Genomic DNA, 13,159 nt, shown 5'->3' with positions numbered 1-13,159 from the left:
GAGTCATTTCCCTTCCCTTCTCCAGAAATCCGTGTTTATCTTTTCATCCCATCCTGGTCACTGACACTATCAGGAAATGTGAAGTATCTTAAACTGCACACTATTTGAAAAACAAACTGTTAGCTTGTAAGTTTCAAGAATCCTCAAAGAAACCATGAGACCTGTGGATCTGACACGTTCAGGAAACTATTTCCTCAAAGAGTGAGAGAGAGACAGACAGACAGACAGACAGAAAACAGATTGTATAGATAGAGACTTCCACTATCATGTAAGGGTTTCTGTTTAACTGCTATTAATAAAATATATAATGTAGATTGCAGCTCATGTCACATATAAAAATAAAAGAAAGGCAATATGCATAGGTGAATGGTTAAGAGCCAGATACCACCCATCTCCAGTGAGCTCTGCACCATTTGCAGACTGTGGGGATGAGAACAAGAAGTCAACAAGAAGCTAAGACTTCGTGTGAGCTGGTGCCTTGCACAGGTGATATGGGGGAAGCCAGAAACCAGCCTTTTGGGCATATGGGCATGGAGACAAGAAGAGCCCACACTTTCCCCACAATATTCTGCATACCTTCCATAAGCAACTGGATGATCTGGAGAAACACAGACTATGATGATAGCACATGAGGTAAAATAGAACTTAATGCATGTAGCATTTGCTATTTCACAGACTTTGCAGGCCTAAAGCTGGTAGTCTGATCATCTATTCAGAGTATAATAGTATGCAGTGTAGCATATATGGAGGATCTCCTTTTGAAGGTGGAAGCTATTGTTACTTCCCTGTTTTCTTGATTGAAGGCCCTATATCATTCTCACTGATTTTTGGGGGGTTTTATACTGTTTTATCTTGATTGATTTTATTATGTCTGATGGCAGGGGTAGCTATTTCAAGGGTAACAGGACACAATATGATAGTCATTTTGGATTTACTATGTTTTGAGTCCTATATTGCATTCATTGTTTGTTTTCATTGGTACTATTGTTTTTTTTTTTTTGTTTTTTTTTTTTTTTTTTTTTTTTTGCTGTGTCTGAGTATATGGGCAGCTATTTTGAAAACAATAAGAATTTTGCTAATCTTTGTTGATTTCATATTATCTTGTTTTGAAATCCTGTGTCACTTAAAATGTCTTTTTTGATTGACTTTATGTTATTTTGTTTTGCTTATTTTTTATTTTCATTAAAATAAAATTCTAAAAGAATTTTTTATAAAACAGAAATACCCACAAATACTTGCATTCCACAGAGATTACTTATTGTTTTATGTAGTAAGTCACTAATAATGTGAGGAAATAAGGCCTTCTGAAGATTCAGATTCAGTAACAATCTAAACATTTTAGTGCTGTGGGATCTAAAAGACCAAGAAATAAAAACGATATAAAGGCTACTGGACACCTCCTCACCTAGGACAGGAAGAAAAGGCAGAGTGAGTAAAATTGGGCGTCCAAATATTTTTAGAATAAAATTGTGTGCCTGTTTGACAAAAGAAAATTAATAGTGGAACAAAACATAAGTCTGTTGTTTACATTTCCATATACTACTTTTCTATTGTTTCTTCCCTTACATTTAAATTTTACTTTATTTTCTTTACTCTTCTAATGAATCTTAAACCTTATGAAGTAATGAGAAAATGTAATGAATACTGTGCCTCAATGACCCAGATTAAATAACTCACCCTTTTCAATACATCTGATTTCATGTATAACTTTACCATCATCCAGTGTACACAAGAAAAATCCAAACTTTCTATAAAGGCATATCACACATCATCTGGAGTCCAGCAGTCAATTAAGTCCTTTTTCCTAGCAGAATCCTCTTGACCCTGGTCTTGCTGGCAGAATTTGAATTCTGGTCTTTTTCAGTCTGACAGAATTTCCTATCAAGTGCAAGATAAGGCACTCCAGCTCTACCCTTTTAGCTAGTATCCCTTAAGGTTTCAAACATTTTCTCCTAGCCATTCCCAAAGCCTCCTGAACCACATGGTCAGGTAACGTCACAGCAATGACACCACTTGTATACTATCAAATTCTGTCTTAGTTATTTTTCTCATTGCTGAGAAAAAAGATCCAAAACCCATAGTTAAAGAGGAAGTGTTTATTTAGCCACACTTTGTACAAGTTTCAAGTTTTTGTGATAACAACATTAAAACATGCTATTGGTAGTTTCCCAGAATCCAAAACTTTGCCTCTAGTATAGGCACAGTGTTTTACCCTAGATGCATTTAATTTACCCCTACCTACAAATATACATCGTTTCCCAATATCACATATAGGACAAATCCTGGTGACTAACAGTCTGCTTTTCTTTTCTTATTAACTATTTGTTTTATTGAACTAAAGTGTGGTTACCACATAACTTACAAGATTTTAGCACATTGACAGAATTGTACAGCCATGAGCACAATCAAACTTGAAGGATTTTTGATATCCCCAAACAAAACACTACTCATTACCTATCATCTCTCAATCCCTTCTCCCCAAATCTAAGAAACCATTGAGCTACCCTCTAATTTCATATAGCTGCTGGTCTGGAAATGCAGTTTTTATTTAAAATAAACCATGTTCATACTAACAATAAAGACCTTAGCATACACAGAGAAATGAAAATGCTGCAGTGAGGTCTCACACCACACTGGAATGAAACCAGAAGCTGACAGTAGAAATACACTTAGAACACAGTGACTTTTTGTCTCTCTTTTTTCTATTAACTTTTTCATGTAAAAGAAACCTGTGATATTCAAGCATGTGCATCTGATTTACTCTGCTTAACATTGTGATCTCATGGGGCATCCAATTTCCTACAAATGCTTCAAGTTTATCTTTCTTTTTGGCAGTATAGCACTTCATTGTATATGAACTTCTAATTTTCTTTATCCATTCATCTGTTGATTGGCTTTGCCAAGTTAAAAATATTACAAATTGTGCTGCTATAAACATGAGTGCACATACATCAATCACAATGATAACAGTTTTGGGAAGATACTATTATGGCTTGCGTCTGGATGTCCCCCCAAAGCCTCATGCAGTTATGGGGCTGGGCTTTTGTGAGGCAACTGGATCTAGAGTTTTTGATTGATTTACGGACTAATGCTGTGATTAAGGGTGTGAGTACTACACCTGCTCTCAGGAGGGTAGCCTTGCACACATTATAAAGAAAAGTTTCTCTCTCTCCTTCACTCTTGTGGCTTTCAGTGCCTTCCATTACCATCAACAGCTGTACCTCTGCTATGCCTCCTGCCTTGGAGCCAGCAGATTATGGACTGAAATCTCTAGAAACTGTGAGGTAAGTAAACCTTTCCCCCTTTAGCCTATGTTGTCAGGTGTTTTGCTTCTACAACAAGAAAAGTTGCTGAGACTGAATTCTCAAAGAAGAATAGCTAGGCTATGTGGAATTTCTATTTTTAGTTTTTTGAAGGCTCTCCATGCTGATCTCCATAGTGCTTTATCACTTTACATTCCCACCAACAGTGAGAAAGGATTTCTTTCTCACCACAGCCTCACAAGCAGTTATTCTGTGATTTTTTGAGAGAAGATGGAATCTTAATGTTGTTCTGATCTGCATTTCTCAAATGGCTAGTAATGTTAAACATTTTTCATGTATGTGTTGGCCCACTGTATTTCTTCACCTGAGAAATCTTTAGTTTTAGAAGCTCACTTTTGAAAAGTTCTTCAAATTAGATGGGTCCTAATTTTTTTGATTTCTATACATATTCTAGCAGTTAGTCCTTTATGTGAAGAGTTCATTATATAGGTTTTGTAGAACTGATTGTTCTCACCCAAGAACTGACCATGAAAAGAGACAAGAGATTATAACCATTTTACTGATTCTGAATATCTGTTTCCTGTGACAATGCCCACACTGTAGTCTAGAAAAAATGAATCCTGTTAACATTTAATGGAACTCCTATTAAATGTGCCCCAGACATTCTACCACTCACTGAGGCGCTTCACATATCTGGAGAAGTTTTCCTTGTTCACTCCCAGGGACATTTAAAAGGAACTGATCCTGTTTCTGTGGGCCAGGGAAAGATGAGTGAGAAAGGAAAGGCTGCGGCTTTTCAGCAGCTAGAGGGCCCCCTCTCGTGGCCAGCCAGGCTATTGCCTGCTATTCCCCCTGTTTATTCTGATCAAGAAATTCTACAAGACAAAAACCAGGGATGGGCCTTAATTGGTGGGATGTTGGGACACTCCCAAGGGTTGCCTCTTTGTAGCAAAAGGGTGGCACTGAAAGTAATTGAAAGTATCCATTGTACTTGTCCTACAGGACAGAAAAACACCATTATTGCAGTTACCAATTCCTTTCCAGGGGAAGGGCTAGATGACATGATACAAAAGGTGGTTAAAGGATGTGAATTGTATCTGAGGACTGTTTCTCAGAGAGCTTCATTAAGACCATCAGGAGTAAAATACTGAGGCAGTTACCGAGAAGACTAAATGATCAATTTCACAAACATGCCAGGAGTCTCCATACCATCAGTTCCTCTTAGTCCTAGTTGCTTCTCACAGTGGTTGAATAGTAAGCCTTTCCAAACCTTACTGAGAAGGCTCAAGAAGCAGTCAGAGCCCTTTTTCAGCAGATCATTCCAAGGTTTGGAGTGCCATGAAATCCCCAAAGTTTCTATGGGCTCATCTTCTGCACTACAGTCGCTTAGGGAGTCTCAAAAACTCTGGGTACTGAATATTAGTTGCATTGTGCTTGGTAGCCCCCAAAATGGGGACAGGTAAAACAGGTTAATGGGATACTCAAAATTCACTTGCTTAAGCTAGCACAGTAATACAATGCCCCTTGCAGGCAGCTCCCTCTGTGGCCCTTGTGCAAGACAGGAGCACACCCAGGTATCAAATGGTTGTCTCCCTTTGAACATCAGGATGGGAGACCTTTCCTCAGAAATGACATTCTAGGCAATGGTACATCCAAGGGAGCATGGAAAGCAGTTAGTTCTTTGGACCAGTTCCATCAAATCCTGTCGGCCTTGAGGCAGATCCCAGATTCACTCCACCCACCAAGCCTTTCTTCTTCCCTAGGATATTCATGCTAACCAAAGCCGTAGACATGCAGGATATAAGCAAACTCCAATGGAAAGGTCCCTATACAGTGGTCCTTTCTACCCTCACTGCAGCTGAGGAAACAGGACCTGACTACTGGATTCATCACACTTGAGTAAAGCTTTCTACTGCCTCCAAGAGCAACAACAGCAATACATTTCTGGATCCTTCGTAGACCACATCCTAGCCTACAGAAGATCTCAAGTCCTTCTTCAAAAGACAAAACAAAGCTAAGTGAAAATCTATTACAAATCTGTTCACTGTTCATAGAGATGATGTCCACTAGCTTACCCCACATTCAACATTTCCTGTGTGTCCTATTTCAAGAACGCCAACTTTATTCTAAAGAAACAAAAAAGGACCTGATGAAGCCATACATAATCTCTGGTTTCAGGACTCTTTTTCTGACTCTGCATCAACACAAATAGAATTCTTTGTCTTTTACACTGTCATCTTATATCAACTACTGAGGGAAAAATAAGTGCTGATGATTGATAAGGAGGGTCCTAAATATTCTGTGTTTCTGCAGTATGTTTTCTTGTGAGTTTTACTTATAATATTTTAATAACTCCAGTTCTTTCATCTTTTGCCTCAGCAATGAAATCATATCTTACGTTCATGTTCTACTTAGCCAGAACCAACCTCTGTCCATTTTCAGTGGTACAGAGACAACCATTAGGACCAATGGGGTCACATAGGAATTCACCAGATAGGAGCCCTGACCTCAGGATGTCTCAAATTTTGGTTCTGGTTAATGGACACTGAGGTGATCACAGCACTCACTTGGTAATCCTAGAACCTGTAAATACCCACAAGACTTTATTAATGATAGTCCCTGGTGTCTGCAAACACCTTACTATTCTCTTAACAGATGTTTTAATCTTAACAGGAGTCATAGAAACCTTTGATATATTTGACTCAACATGGTACACAAATATAACAACATATTTCTCCATTTTCCACTATGCAGAGAACCAAGACACTCACTAAATTGCCCTATGACCTCCACATATACCAAAAATTAACTCCATCCTATTCATCAATAGATGCACAGAATTTATAAAAAATAAAAAACTTCTCCCTGATTACTTTATGATACTTCTGAAGCACATTAATTTCCAATTCACATCCTACCCAGCATGAAATTCAGACTTTGTTCCCGCTGGCATCCAGCTGCGGTACTCATGGCCAGTGAGGATTACACTAGAGCACATCAGCAGTCACCAGGATTCAGCACAGGATCCTAGTCCTATAGTCCCCATCTGCCCACGGCTCCAGAACTGCTACTCCTGTCTTGTGTGGCTTTGGTGAATAACAGTCTTCACGTCAGAACAATCTGTATTCACACAAGAGCACTTGTCAAGAATCTGATGCCCCCACTCCTATAGCAGGCTCAACTCTCAGCCTGTAAGAAAATTCACCTGTCCCTCTTCCTCTGGCAGGATGGAGACCTCAGTGTGACAGAGACACAGCACGGGGCATGAGAGAAGACAGAGGCAGATACAGAGATAAACACAGGTGATAATGTGATCTCACCTCTCCCAGGACACAAATGGTTAATTCTTCTGTGGTGGTAATGACACCCTTGCTTCTGGTGTTCTGTATCTGAAAAGTTTTTCATAGCTCCAAATTCCCAGAATAAATTAAAAGTTCTTGGTGGTGGTGGGCATCTCCAAGGAGCAGAGGAGCCTGTGTTGGTGGTGCCTACTTTCCATCCTCCCTGGATGCACATTGTCATACTGAGGCAGAAAGAGAAGTAGAGGCTGAGGCTGTGGGGCAGATAGAAAATCACCTGGGTCCCCCTGGATCTAGAGCTCCTGTGGGAAGCTGTAGGCCCCACAGACTGCATTCTGTGCTTTTCCACTCTCCTATACCACACCTTCATGGATGTTATGATTAGAGGTGTGCAGAGACCTTACGGCATTATATAATATTCTCACAGTCTGTAAATTAAATTATTGGTAGGAGATTATTTAAATGTGGAATTAAATATAATAGATGTACATGTATTACCCAAAAGAACTAGAAAATATTAACTACAAACTGGCATAAAATAAAAAATAATTACAGCTCATAATCTAACAAATGGCTTCCAAAGAATTATTAAAATATTTTAGTGACACCATGTCTGAGGCCCATGGGGACCAGGAGTCTGCTCTGGCAATGCTCAGTCAGGCTACTGGTGCCTGGCAAGCTGGGTCAAGCAGCCCACTCACACCCAGACAGCATTTCTGAGCCCCATGAGGACTGTGAGTTTGAAACAAGTGATCCACAGTCATCCAAGGACCCTTGCGACTGGGAGCCTGTATCTGGCAACTCACAGTCATCTGGAAACCCTTGGTGAGGCCTGCAAGGACTGGCAATCTGTGCTCAAGCACCCATAGTGTATGATTCATGAATACACGTGGCTGTGTCTGTATTATGTGTTCCTAGGGTGGGTGGCCACGTGACTCTCTCAAAACACACAGTTCAAGCTACAGAATCAATCACATATCTCTATCCTATGAAGACTATTGGGAAAGTAAAATCAAAGCCACTACATGAGAAATTAAATAGGAAGGTGTAAATTAAATAAAACATGTGTAAGAGAGTGAGACTAAATGTTAAAAGTCTCAGTATCATTCTGAATTCATCATAGGAGAAAGAATGCATCAGACATACCCATGTATAGGGAAAAGACACACAATCTTAGGAGTATAGAAGGATCCTACATATGGGGTTGGGGGAAATACTGCACATGAACCCGAGGAAGAGAAATCTCCAAGAGCCCTACAAGGGCCCTATAAGGGCCCTGTGCCTTTATTCCCGCTCCCTGGAAGAGGACTGGCCTCTGATCCTGAGGGTGCTGGCCTAGAAGAGAAAGGGAAAGGAACTGAGAAGTGGGTGGAGAGGGGAGCCAGTGAGGAAGGAAGGAGAGGGTGCTGAGCCAAGAGTCCAAGGGACGAGGACTCCTGAAGGGCTCCACTGCCCTCTGGAGCAGGCATTGCAGCCCCCACACACAGAGAAGTTACTTCCTTTGCACAGAAGAGCAGGCAACCACACACCCTGCCCCCCAATCAGGGAAGAGGATGGCTGCAGCCTGGAGCTGATGCTGAAAGGAGGAGTCTGTGCTCTTCCACTGTTGGTCTCAACAGCCTGGCTGGCTGTGGCTCCCAGTTTACTCCCAAAGCCTGGCCTTTATGTGCCCCTTCCCTGCCCTTCCTCTTCCCTCCCTTCCCCTCCCTTCTCTTCTTTCTCTTACCCTCACTATGCTACCCTGCCCCATCACTTTCCCCTTCCCTGGTAACTCTTCACACCTCCTTCTCTTCTACTCCCCTCTCCCCACTGTTTCCCTCTCCCCTCTTCCCTTCTCTTCTCTACTTTCCACTCTCCATGCCTGCCCCTTCCCCTTCCCCTCCCCTAGCCTCTGTTCGCCACCCCTTCCCTCCCCTTCCCCTTGCTTCCCTTCTCTTCACCAACCCCTCCATCTTTCTCTCCCTCCCTTTTCTGTGTCTCCCCTCCCCCTCCTTTCCTTCTTCCTCTTTTCCCTCCCCAAATTTCCCACTACCTTCCTTTCCCCTCTACTCTCCTAGCATCCCTTCCCCTGCTTATCTCCTTCTACTCACCCTCCATAACCCATTTCTCTCCCTTCCCCTCTTTTCATTCCTCCCTCCTGGGAACAGTCACAAATGCACATAGAGCCCTCCTTCAGCACCTCCATTGTGCTTTATTGTTCAGACTTGGTCTGGGTCAGTCCACCTGATTCTTCCTCTGACCCTTCAGTCTTCGGGGGCCCTCTTCCCTGCAGCTCCTCCAATCCTGCAGGACATGGCTCATGGGCCACTGACCCCCTCCATTGTGGCCTCAAGGGTTGTCTTGTAAATCTCAGCCACAGGCTTCTCCTTAGGTGGCTCCTGAAACTCAATCACAGGCCTCTGCTCTTCCTCACTCTCTTCTTCCCTCTTCACCTTTCCCCGTTTGTACAGCACAATCACAGAGCATTGCAGTACCTGTGGGGACTCTGGTCCAGCATGAATAACACTTCATCAATGACACTTTGCCTCTGGAAGGAAAGGAGAGAGGATGTCAGGTTATTCTGGGCCTGGAAGGGCCTGGCCTGCCCTTCTCTGTCCTTCCCTCCCCACTGTGAGGAGGGTGGAGGAGGCCGAAGGGCTGGGTCCAGAAGGGCAGGAGGGCCAGGGGCTATGGGCCAGGGTTCAGGCACCTGGGAACCAGAGGCCAAGAGCAGGACACAGCCAGAGTCTACTCACATGCTCTGATTCCTTGCGCTCAGACTCAGCAGAGCTCTCTGCTTCCTTCTTCCTCTAGGCAGTGTTTCCAGTTTCATCCAGCTTGTCAATGGGCTTCTGGGGATTAACCCAAGTAACCACCCACTTGCCCTGTACCTGATGAATTTCCTCTGTCATGGCTAAGGCTTTAGACCTCTGAATCTCAGGTCAGAATCCTGCTTCTGCTGCTTCTCAGCTTTTCTGTGGCACTGGAAAGCTATGGAGCCTCACCCTTCCTTTGTTCCATCACTCAGCCTCTGGGTCAGCCAATGGGAGCCCTGGCCAGGCTGAGACATCACAAAACTCTACCATGAAAACCCTGGGGGGAGGGCCACTTGCCTGGCCAGAACTCTAACAAGTGCTCCAGACTCACCTGCTGCCCTGTCTCAGCTTCCAGTGTTCAAGTCTCAGGGTACATGTGACAGTCCCACGGCCACCCTCACTAGTATTCTGGGGTTCAGTAGCCCTCCCCATGGCCTGGTGTTTTCTGGCATCTGAAATCCCTCCAGGACTTTGTCAAAGGTGGGAACCATTACATTTTCTTCTACAGATCTGTCACATCCTACTTGGAACCCAGCTACTCCTAGGCTACTGCCTGGCAACATTTGACCTCACTGGCTTGGATGAGGTAGCCACACAAGGATCCCTCCATTTCCTCTTTCAGGTGTGAAATCACAACCCCCCTTCTAGCAAGGCTCCCAGTCTAAAGACCCACCGCCCACAAGGAATGTCAGCTGAACCACTGCAAATACTTGCTAAGAAACCATAAAATGCTGCTGATATTTGTACAAAAACACTGCAATGGATACTTTTTTGTCCCAGGTCTCCTGCTCTTGATTGCAGATGGGGTATGATGTTCATGACTGCAAAGGTGCTGTCTGGGCATCCACTGGATCCATCTGTGTGAGAAAGTGAAGAGGGAAGCAGATGTTCCTATGCCAAAAGTTCTCATCCACACCTACAGTCACAAGGCTTCCAATGATCTCTCAGGGTTGCCAATCACAAATCTAGTTGGTCTCAGGGATTAACAACTGGAAAAGTTTTTCATCCTTGTTCTGTTTCCCTAAGCCTGCACTGTCATTGCCAATAAAGATGAAATAATAATTGAAGTTTTATGGAAAGACAAGGTCCCAGAGTCACAATACTTTATCTCAAAGGAGAGACACAAATGTTTTGGCTGATGACAACCATTACACTTCGGACTGTGCAGTGAGATGCTTATTTCATCCTGGAGCAAAGCAAGTAAGATAAGTAGGCGTAGCCACCAGATGTAGGCTGTGCTCTATAGTGTCACATTAATGACTGTTGGCTTTTCATTTTGCATATTGTAATAAATATTTCAATTATTTATGATGCGGCTTCAGGTGTATGTATGACATATATGCATCATATCTAAATCTATCTAGTTAGCTATCTGAAAACTGTTGATTTCTCACACTTAGCATGTCAGTGGTTATTTGAATGCCTCCAATTCAGTGGTACTCACTTGAGGGAATGTAACAATACAGTGTTCTTTCTGAATTTAACTTCACCCATCTGTACAAGACACTTCAATTAGATTCCAGAAAGTTGTACAATTTGGTCTGTAATGGATTTTAATATCCATTAAAATGTGTCATGAGTTTAATATCCATTAAAATGTGGCATGACATCCTCACTTTCTTGGCTGTCCTTGCTAGGTATTTTTCTTTATCTTTGATCAAAATATAGATGATGGTGCAGCTTGGGAGACAGCGATGTAGGGAACAAGGATTGTGAAACAAACAGCTTCTCATGGGTGCATAACATCTGGGGACCCTCCTACTTTCCTATTTCATTCTCCCCAGGCTCAGTTCTCCATGTTCTCTGCTGCCTTCCTATGTCTGGCATGAGGATGCAAAGGGACAGCCTCACCACACACTCTCTGCTCTTTGGAGACACCCACCACAAAAGACAAACTTGTAATTTTCGATTTTTGGGGAGCTGCCATAGTGATTTCAATAGTGTACTAATTTACATACCTACCAGCAAAGTGGAAGGGTCTTTCTTCTCTACATCTTCACAAACATTTTTTTTTTGTTTTTATTTTCTTCACTGTCTTGCTGAGCAGGTTGAGATGGAATCTACTGTAGTTGTGATTTATGTCTCTGATGTCCAAAAGGTTTAAAAAAATTTTTGTACTTACTGGTTCTTTCTACTTCCAATTTTAGGAAGTGTCTTCTCAGTTTATTTGCCTATTTATTGACTGGGATATATTTACTGGGTTTTTTTTTATTTCTTTGAATATTAATCTTCTGTCAGATGAGTAGCTGGTAAAGACTCAAATTTTGTAGGCTTTGTAATCAATTTTTTGTTTCTCTTGTACAGAATTGTTTTACTTTAATCCAGTCTTATTTGTTGATTCTAGCTATTTTCCCCATACTATTGGACTTCTATTCAAAAGGTCTCTGCCTGTGTGTGTCTTCAAGTGTCTCCCATAAGTGTCAGGATAACTAGGACTTTGACCATTTTCAATCGACATTTATAGAGTGAGAAAAACTTATCCAGTTTCAATCTTCTACAAGTGTACATCGTTTTCACTGTTCCATTTGTTAGAGACTGTCTTTTCTCTAGCATGTATTTTTTCCCAGTGTGTATTATTGACTCTGTCCAGAATCAGATAGCTGTAGTTATGTGGGTTCCTTTCTGTGTTTTCTCTTTATTCATTGGTCTATATATCTATGCTTTTTACCAGTATAATAAACAATGTGTTACCATGGCTCCGTAATATAGTTTCAAATCAGATATTAGGATTTGTTTTTTTTTTTTTTTTTTTTGGCTTGGGTTAGCTTTTGATATTCTGTTTTTTTGTGTGTTTTTATATAAATTTTAAGATTTTCTTTTTATTTCTGTGCACACTTGTCATTTGTGTTTTGATAATGATTGCAATGAATCTTTAGATCATTTTTGATAATGTAGAAATTTGGGCAATATTAATTCTGCCGACCTGTGAACATGGGAGGTCTTTCCATCTTCTGGTGTCTTCTTCAGTTCTTTGCTTTAGTATTTTGAAATTTTCACTGTACAGTTCTTGGAGCATTTTGGTTATATTAGACCCTTAGTATTTTATTTTATCTAAATTTATTGTACATATAATTGCTTTTTCTAATCTATTTTTTATCTATTTGTCAGCTAGGCCATATAAAGCTACTCATTACTTACCATTGATTTTATAGCCCAATGGTTTGCAGACCTCATTTATCATCTCTAAATATCACTAAATATTTAGTGGAGTCTGTAGGGTATTCTATGTGTAGGTTCACATCATCCACAAATAAGCAAAATGCAATTTGACTTCTTCCTTTCCTATTTGTATAACTTTTTTTCTCATGACTGATTGCTCTGGCCAAATTTCAAAAAACATATTGAAAAAGATTGGTGACCACCATGTATTTTGGTGCAAGTCTGTAATCTCAGCACCTGAAAGTTTCAGTGGGAGGACTGACAAAAGTTTGAGGCCAGCCTGGGCTACACAGTCAATTCAGAGCCAGCTTGGACTACCTAGAGAACCTGTCTCAAAAAACAAAACAACAGAGTGGTGAGAGAGGACATTATTGTCTTGTTTCTGATTTGAGAGGAAATAGATTCAGCTTTTCCCCCTTTTCAATGATGTTTGCTGTGGGTTGGGCATTCATGGCCTTTACTGTATTGAAGAAAGATCCTTGAGCAGTTAGTTTCATTAGGGTTTTTCTCACAATGGGCTCGTCATTTTGCCCAAGGCGTTTTCATCGTCAATTGAGATTATCACGTGATTTTTAATCTCAGTGCTACTTATGTGTGTATTATGTTGATTAATTTCAATGTGAACTATCCTTGTATGTCTCAA

The sequence above is a fragment of the Cavia porcellus genome, unplaced genomic scaffold, assembly GCF_034190915.1.
Source record: "Cavia porcellus strain 051 isolate PalLab524CR breed Dunkin Hartley unplaced genomic scaffold, mCavPor4.1 scaffold_7, whole genome shotgun sequence".
Classification (NCBI taxonomy): Eukaryota; Metazoa; Chordata; class Mammalia; order Rodentia; family Caviidae; genus Cavia; species Cavia porcellus.
Note: the sequence above shows the minus strand (reverse complement) of the source record.